The sequence below is a fragment of the Crocodylus siamensis genome, chromosome 2, assembly GCF_052110815.1.
Source record: "Crocodylus siamensis isolate JL-2025a chromosome 2, ASM5211081v1, whole genome shotgun sequence".
In the NCBI taxonomy this organism is placed as follows: domain Eukaryota; kingdom Metazoa; phylum Chordata; order Crocodylia; family Crocodylidae; genus Crocodylus; species Crocodylus siamensis.
In genome coordinates this window covers 73413438-73422095 of record NC_143396.1, presented here as the reverse complement: position 1 = coordinate 73422095, position 8658 = coordinate 73413438, and the positions used below count along the sequence as shown (strand labels likewise).

Below are 8658 nucleotides of genomic sequence, written 5' to 3'. Positions count from 1 at the left end.
TTATATAGCCACAACTGAATCTCTTACAAAATGAAATGGAATTAGATCAATAGGTTTGAATTACTTAAATTACCAAGATGAAACCCTTGTGTCATTGAAATCACTGACAGTTTTTCCATGAATTTCAAAGATTTCAAGATTTTGCTCCTTAATATGTTAGATTTCTTCTATAAAAAGAGGTGGTTGGAGTAAGCATATTGCCAGGCCCAGTGAAGTGCTGGCATTGCTGACTGATTCACAGTGGCATGTAGGGCTATAGGTATCTCTTTCTACCACCATTGTACACTGCAAGGTATTTTGCAGAAACTTTTTGCTCCTTTTTATGCCAATCTAATGTAATAGCATTCCCTTTAATAAGAACAATAGATTAGTTTCTCCATTTCTGTACTGTAGGCAAAAAGAACAAAGACCCCCTTGAAGAAGTAGAATATTTTACATTTATTTAAGTACTGTATAGGGAATAATCACAGCAGAGTTATACTTCCATCAAAATCAATGTGCAAACACGCCGCTCTTTGAAGCCAATCGTTTTCTATTTCACAAGTGGGTGCTAATCATAACATAATGGAATCCAGGGTACTGTAGTAATCTAATCTCAGATGTAAAGTGACATTTGTGACATTAATTGATTCATTATACAAACAACAGTGATCCTTTGGCTTTCCAACATAAATAAAGGGAAGGCCATAGTAATCCTGGTTTGTGCTACAAGGCTGTGGACTTATTGTATGTATGCCATGTAATTTATAAATGTAATTTATAGGAAAAGGGTTTAGTATAGTTTGATTACATTGGAAACCTCGCATGACATGCAGTTAGTAGTTTCTGTTATTTCCAGAGACGGTATTAAAAATGTAGCAAGAAGCACGCTGCCAGGCTATGAAGTGCATTGGCTGCTGTGCCTGTATGGTTTGGCAGTAGTAGCAGTTTGGAATTTGTTTGCAATATGCTGAACAATTCAAACACAAACATTAAAATAATTAAACAGAGGAAACAATTGAACTTCACTAAACAGATTCTTAATTATTTAAACAACATACACATGTGTATGTGTGCATGCACACGTGCACGCGCATACACACACACACACACACACCTCCTAAGCAGGTTACCAACTCGTCTTTCTCTTGTTATTCCTCTCCCTGTATTATCATCTCCTGTTTGTTCTTGTTTTAATGAAGAGTGTAAAGTCTGCAGGGATGCAATGTGTCTTTAAAATGCAGTGGTTATATGGACAAATGAAGGTGTCATATTTCTGGCCAACCAGATAAGGAACAGTTAACTTAGTGAAATGACACACCACAAAATCAAATTGCTATGAAAAGGTGACTGAACTATGGTGGAGCAAAAAGAAGTAATCAGGTTCATGGACAGACAAAGGAGAGGGTGGAGGTAGGCAGAACACAGTTCAGCTACAAGAGATGATGAGGAGATGATGAGGAAGGAAGGGGGACTGAATAGGGCAATGAAGTTGAAGGCCAGCCAGAGAGGAATGAGTCCAGCCTCACTGATGTCAGCCACATAAACAGAACTTTGGAATAAGTGATCTGACTGGGGAGAAACGAACTAGCTTTGCGAAGCCTAGCCTTCTTTGTAATGTGATGGTTTGCTAGTGCTCTGGTTGGAGATCAGTGGTAACTGGTAGAGAAGAGATTGGCGTTGGGCTCTTCTGGATACACCAGTAGCAAAAGGCAATTCATTTTGCTGGAAAGATAAGTAATTTAATTTTCCAGTCATGTGAGAATAGGTTATATTTAAAAATTTAGAGCTTTGCATATTTAGATATGATTTCTGCTGCAAAATACAGTCTAATTTCATTTAAAGATGGAGAGAATGGCTTATAAGCAATACCCCAACAGTTTGAATCAGCAAAAGGTGGCAATGAAGGGCATGGCTCAAATGTGCTTGAACACATGACAGAACATACAAAGAAACATGAGAACTTCAGATGTCAAGTGATGTCAGTGTCTGCTGTGGGAGGCATGGCTGCCTAGCTGTATGCAGCTCCTCTCCTCTTCCTACAGAGCACAGCAACAGGACACTCAGTGAATCTTAACTATATAAAGGTTTAATATTATAAAACAGATATATATTTATATTTACAGTTATGAATTTACCTGAACACATGCTAATTAACCCAGAACCCATGCATAGGCCCGGTTTCCTGTGGCTTCTGAGTTAGACTGTAGGCCCTACCCCTCATTCAGTGCCCCCTAGGCCTGAGGGAGTGCGGGCACTCAAGAATAAAATAGGGGTTAGTTGATGGACCAAATACAGTACGTCTGGCAGTGATGAGTCAATAATTAAATATTCACAAAAGGAGGTTACATTAAACACAGGACATTTACATAAAATAATCTAGATAATAAATACCAATATAAGGCAGCTTATTCTCCTAAATACAGTAATAAGACACAGGGTTTACAACAAGGATCCCAACAGCATAGAGGAAAAAAAGAGCAGAATACAACAGTTGCACCACAGCTGTGCCCAACAAAGAAATAACAACCTGGTGGGGGACCTTGTCACCCTATAGGGCACCCTTAACCCCACTTAGGTTACTCAGCTGGCAGAGTCTTTAACCTGGGAATTTTCCCTGACAAGCAGGAGCCCTGAATTACTTTCTATGCCCTGGGGCGAACTGATCCCCTTCCATCTGGGGTCTTCCTCTCAGTCACCTGCAGTGGAGGGGAGGGCCCTACTCCCCTGTGAGAAATCCCTTCCCAGGTCCCAGGTGACTCATGATGAGGATAGACTCATCTCCAGGGGGCAAGGGGCTCCAGGGGCTCCAGCTTCTGTGGGTGGCTCTCCCAGCCTGTCAGCTCACTCTCCGCTCCATGCACCATCCCGTGCACTGATGGCCCTGTCCCTGTCCCGTGCAGAGTTGGAGACCCGCACTGCCTCATGCAGTTGCTACAGTTTCATCAGCTCCTAGACCCTCCGTGCACTGTCCTGTGCACCAGGCTCTCCAGCCCCTGTGCACTGGTCCCTGAATCGAATGGGGCTCAGCTCTTGCTTCACCCAGGGCTGGAGATCCACACTGCCTCGTGCAGCTGCTAAGATCCTGTCTGCTCTCAGATCCTCCATGCATTGATCTGTTCACTGCCTTGTCCAGCAGGTTGGAGACCTACGCTGCCTTGTGCAGTGGCTGTGGTCCCGTCCACTCTTAGACCCTGTGCGCACTGATCTGTGCACTGTTGCTGTGTCTTCCTCCACGGTGAGGCAGGGATGCAGCTGTTTGCCTCTCCCCATTTGGTGATGGTGTCTTCAGGGCACTTCTGGGGAAGTGCTGCACCCTGCTGGTCAGCTCAACCAGCTCTTCACAGCCCTTTTTCATCACTCCTCATTGAAGCCCCCATGTGCTGGGCATGCTGGCTTTTTATTCCTTTTGTGGGGTCCACCCTCAGATTGAGAGTGGACCAATCAGAGAGCTCAAGGGGTTAGTTCCCTTTCAGGTCCTCTTTCTCACCTCGTCCCTGGGTCAGGGAAGGGCTGCCTTCTTCTTGCCATTCCCTGATTGGTGAAGAAGGGAAACTGCCTCCAAGCAATGGGAACCCAAGCCCTTCAGGCTCAAGCTAACAATTTGAGCTGCCGGTGAGCCTGACAGCCAGCCTGCCACATCTAAAAATATCTTTCAGGTTCATAGAAAACTAAATACATATTTATTTCATGTTACAAAGATAAACTGTTTTGCATAATTTGCATTAAGTATGAGAAGATTTATAAAGGCAATCCTCTGGTAAGAGCATCTGTTATTTAGTTGAAGTAAGATCTTTAGGAATGACTCTTTACATTGTTTTTTTAACTCTTATACTCAATGAAATGTATGGAAACAGATAAAATGTTACTTTGTCCACAATAAACTTCCACTACTGAATTAGCCAGTATGAAACAATCTGAAAGTCTGGCACTTTGTTTAATGTTGGTCTATAAAAAAAATTCTGTTTCAGAAATGTTTTAACGAATATGCTGTTTCCAGATTCAAACGGACTTAAATTTGAACCAAACCTTATTAACTTATGTCTGAGTTAACAGCAATAAGAAAGTCACTCAAGGAAATGTTTCAAAAGTACATATAGAGAGCTCATAATGTTATTGTGCTTATTAATAGGCCTTCATTGAGCAGAAAGATGTATATGTTAGATCTGTGAAGCATGGGAAACCTGCTTTCTTTGTTGACATATCAGATATGGATTCTTGAAAGCTGGTGATATCAGATGGGACATAAAAACACAATATAAATTGTGAAGATAAAAACAAATGAGTTCAAACCAAAACTTGTTTGTGCACTCAGTTGTGAATTTGATGGTATTTAAATATGATTTTCTAGCCAGCTAACTAAAATAAAACACTTGTCCATTTTCTTTATTCTGTACTTGCCTACAGGTTTTAGCAGGTTGTTAATTTATATGTATTGTACCATAGTGCATTTCTTACTTATCAGCAGGCTAAACAGCTTCTTAAAGCTTGGTCAAATGTCGTGCAAGACAAGGTTCATCATTTGTTGTTATTACATGCAGTATCAGCCACAATGTTTCTGTATCTGGATCTCAAGAAACATTATCCTTTGTTAAAAAATGTTTAAGATAGTTTTTAAAGAGATTTTCAATATTCTTCTATTTAAATCCTAGAAGACAAAGGCAATTTTTGTTCTTTCTGATGATGTCTGAGACAACTGTGAGCTATTTTAGAGGTTACATATATATGTATATTGTCCTGCCAGTCAGGCTAACACACTGAAAAAAATGATCAAATACTACATATCTGATGTCACCCTTTGCATTCTATTGCAGAAAGACAGCGTAGGAAAATCACAGGTAAAATATCATTCATATTTGATTTATTCCCTACCGTTGTTGAAATCTCTACTTCTTATTCGAATATTTGCAAAAAACTAAGACTATTCCCACTAATGAAAATTAACCCAGGCCAGTGTTCCCTGAACTTCTAATACCTGGGGCATGCTTTTTTTCTCAATTAATATTGGTGGGGTTTCTGCTCTTTCCACCATCTGCCACTTCCCAACCCCAGGTCTGTATGTTGGGGGCAAAGGCAGCCCCTGCTACTGAGCCTGTTCTTGCAGGGTCCCACATACTGGCAACAACCCCTGTGGCCTCTTCTGCCAGCCCCAGGAGCATGGGAGGAGTGGAGCAGAGAATCCAGGCTGCAAAGTGCAGCTGTCTGTGCATCTGTCTGACTGCCTGCCTGCTTGCAGCCGAGCATGCTGTTGGGAGTATAGGAAGGCCAGTACAGGGGCTGCCTGAGGGCAGGAAGGGACAGGGTAAGACAGCAGCAATGGCAGCAGCTCCCAGAGAAGCAGCTGAAAGCACTTCTGGAGTAGCTGTGGTAGGCACAGGGTGCCGGAAAAGGATGGAAAATATTTATCTCCTCACGCAAGGGCCAGGTGGAGAGGACCCCTAATGAGATCTCACTTCTATTGCTCGTGTCACACCTTTTGAAAATCACTGCCATGGCCTTACAATAAAAAAAATTCTTACTGGTGACAAAATTTGAAAGAAAAATATCTATATAGGTTTATTCAAAAGTCAAAACAGCTCAGCTCTATGCTTTAAGCTATTACTAAATGCAATTTCACCATGTAAAAGCTAACAGCATTGATATGGCTTCTGTGCTTTGACCTGCTGATAAGTAAGAAATTAACTATGGTACAACACATACAAATTAACAACCTGCTAAAACCTTTAGGCAGGTACAGAATAAAGCAAGTGTTTTATTTTAGTTAGCTGGCTATGAAATCATATTTAAATGCCATCAAATTCACAACTGAGTGCACAAACAAGTTTTTAAAAGCTTGTATCAACAGCAGGAAGCAGCACTAGATAGGCAAATTATTTAGTATAACACATCTGGTTTTAAAGCCATACTGACTTTGTCCACAATATTTATTGTTGGATCTAGATTTTATGCCTGATAGCCAGACTTGTAATATTTATTCTGAGCAAACCCATAATCAATGTTAAATTTTCACTTAGATTTTAAATAAATGATTGCAGAGTCTCAGTTCTGACTCATTCTCCAATGGATATGGTGCATCTATACATTGCCATGCAGTATGGGCAGTTACTGTGCTCTGCGCATGATGCATGGTTAGATATCGCTGCTACATTGCCGTAACAGCACATTATACCTGAGTGTGCTGCTACAGCGACATAGCTGGTGATCATGTGTAGACCCTTGTGATTGCTACGTTGCCATAATTCACTGTACAGCGATATAACGCATTGCTATGTTGCCATAGGGCAACGTATAGACACACCCATAAAGTAGCACTTTCTATTTTAAAATGAGCAGAAAATGAAGCAGTTTTGACCATGCAAGAATCAGATGTGCTCAAAGAAAGAAAATAAAAGCAAGAAATCCCTATTACAATAGTACAAAGAAGAAGAAAAATCTATCAAAGACAAAAAGACGTATTACCTGTGGAGGCACATTTCTCACAAGAAAACCACTCATTCTCCAATCTCTCAGTTCTAATCCTCAAAGGGAATTCACAAAACACCTTCCATAGACGAGCCTACAAACTTCACATCACCTGGATACAAAAACATCATGGACTAAATATAGACACTGGATTTATGACACATTATACCCTGCCTAACTTATGACTTCCCAGGTAACCTCTCCACTTTTTACCTGCTATATTCATTCCCTTCCCCCCACCTCCATCTCTTATCCTTTGACTACAGCTACATTGATTCCACTTCTCCACCCCTCACCCCAGCACCCCCTGTCTCTCACGTATTGAGTATCTCAATTTACATTTTAACTGACTGGCTTTTTTGCATACCTACTGGCCTCTGGCTGCTTCACTACTCCATCCAGGAAGAGCACAGACCAACTGCAAATGCTTCCTCTGCCTGACAAAGGGGATTTGTACCTGAAAGCTTGCAACAAAAATTTTTTCCAGCTATTTGAGTTGGTCTACTAAAAGATATCAGATTTACACAAAGAACCTTGTCTGCCCCTAGAAGAACAAGAAATACTTTTAATTAATCATGGATAAAATAACAAGAGAAAGAGAACACAGTTGAAACCTTGAGAGAAACACATGGAGCAATTCTGGTCCCCAGCGCTGTCTCGCAGAGGCAAACTTAAAACTTAGCTGGGGGGTAAACTTTCTAACATGCTTGCCATAAATTAAATCCCAGGCCCTCCCTGAAGGCCACTCCAGTTCCCTTCCCTGTCCAATCTCCTCCTCTGCTTCCTGCTTCTTGCCCTATCTGCCACTGTGCTGCTTCCCTTCTTGCCAATCTGCTACATGACATACACAGGAGCTGCCCAAGCCACTTTTGTCATGCATGCCATATATTGGCTACCCAAGAGGAAGAGGGTGTTATGAATCCTGTTATGTTTATGGGACTCAGGGCATGTCATGAATGTTTTTTTGTATTTTGTCGTACTGATGAAGCATGTGTAGTCCTGTTGGAGAGCCACTGTTATCCTCTATCCATTTATGCTACTGTTATCACTGTAGATTATGTGGTCCTTTCTGTATACATTTTTTTTGGTTTTGGATATGGTTTAGTTAAGGAAAGGGAGTGGGAGGAATGGTTGAATATCACAATCTCTCTTGCTATTGTGACTCTAGGGCAAAATGAATTGTTACTCCTAGACACAAGCAGAATGGCTTGGGCCCCAAGGCACTGTCAACCTAAAATGGGAAAATCAAATCCTCTGTAGCAAAGGCATCGGAGAACAATGGCTCATCCAACCATAGGGACCCCAGGTACCTCAGGCAAAGCAAAACTTTTTAGCGAGTTTAGGTGACTGCTGAGAATGCTGCAGGGGGGAGGCAAGAGCAGAGAGGTTGGTTGAAAGGAGTTAGGCAGTTAGCTGTGGGCTAGGAAAGGTTAGACAGACCCCAGTGGTAGGGACTGGCAGAAATCAGCAGGAAGGTCCATAGAGTTTCTGCAACACTCATGGGATTGTCTCAAGCATGCCCAGTCCATCCACTTCTGCTCTGCACATCAAACCCAGACATAGTGACAAGTGGTGAAGCTGTTCTGACTGTTCCTTCTCCAACAACACTGAAGACATAAATCTTGAGAATGATGCTGCAGCAAAATGGGTGGACAGGAAGTGCCTTCAGATCATCTTCACTGATTCATTTTTAGGTTTAAAAGGGCATGCCTACACATTCATTAATGCACCATAATTATGACACGCAAAGTTTAGTACCGGTAATGACAGGTACTAACTTAATGTGCTGTAATTGGTGCTACTGCACATTAGCGTGAATTTTTTTTGTGACACTACTGAGCATTAGACTACATCTACTGCCCATTAATGCATTAGCACAGGCTTTGCCAGCTGTGCTAACGCACAGTAGAATTAGTCTTCTGTGCATTAAGCATCTCACGTAGATGTGCCCGAACATACAGAGAGGGAGTGGGTGGGCAGGATCTGTTTGAGAATGGTGCTCCCCAGACTGCTGTGGAAACACTATAAGAGACATGTCATGAGAACCCTGAAGATAAGAACAGAGACTCAGAACTCCAGCTGATACTGGGTTAAACAGAGATGGTTCTGGTTTTTAAAAAGAGGATCCTAACTTGAGCTGATCTCATCAACCTATATTTTTCTGGGATTTCATGACCTCCAGACCTATATTTCTCTGAGATTTCATGGGAAGTGAGA

At 41.7% G+C, this 8658-nt stretch overlaps 1 long non-coding RNA gene across 1 annotated transcript; it reads right to left on the bottom strand.

The window, feature by feature from the left end:
• Window positions 1-1561: 1561 nt before the first annotated feature.
• On the bottom strand, window positions 1562-6930 carry LOC149870395 (uncharacterized). The gene is made up of 3 exons (XR_016440440.1): window positions 6809-6930; window positions 6439-6553; window positions 1562-4204 (listed from the first exon to the last, which is right to left on the bottom strand). It is a non-coding gene; the product is annotated as an uncharacterized LOC149870395 (long non-coding RNA).
• Window positions 6931-8658: the final 1728 nt, after the last annotated feature.